This window comes from Myotis brandtii, unplaced genomic scaffold, assembly GCF_000412655.1.
Source record: "Myotis brandtii unplaced genomic scaffold, ASM41265v1 scaffold105, whole genome shotgun sequence".
NCBI lineage: Eukaryota > Metazoa > Chordata > Mammalia > Chiroptera > Vespertilionidae > Myotis > Myotis brandtii.
In genome coordinates, this window is record NW_005353538.1 from 2,616,833 (window position 1) to 2,617,096 (window position 264).

A 264-nucleotide genomic window follows, 5' to 3' on the forward strand; every position below is an offset into this window, starting at 1 on the left:
ACAGTGTGGGGAGCGGCACCGGACTGGCTGCCGTGTTGCCTCTCCCGCGCCGGGGAGCTGTCAGGCTGCGCCCCCAGTTGAGTGAGGCTAAGCCCTGCTGTCGGGGGTCCCCGGTACTTTCCGGGAAGCCTGGGGGGCAGGGACTCTGCCGGAGGGAAGGACGAGCTGACCGGGCACCTGCACCTCGGAGACGGAAGGAGCCTGCCTGGGTGTGACCCTATCGGCGGACGAACAGCTTCTGTCTTACTTCGTGGGTGTGCGCAC

General features: G+C 67.8%; 1 protein-coding gene across 4 annotated transcripts in view; it reads left to right on the forward strand.

The window, feature by feature from the left end:
- Positions 1 to 6: 6 nt before the first annotated feature.
- Positions 7 to 264, forward strand: part of PCSK7 (proprotein convertase subtilisin/kexin type 7) — a 32,395-nt gene continuing 32,137 nt past the window's right edge. For 3 of the 4 annotated variants that reach the window (XR_001362033.1, XR_313018.2, XM_005856810.2), the window contains exon 1: positions 7 to 254. The gene's annotated coding sequence lies outside the window, so the exon portion shown is untranslated. The remainder of the gene's footprint in view (positions 255 to 264) is intronic. The other variant, XM_005856811.2, reaches the window with a different exon arrangement.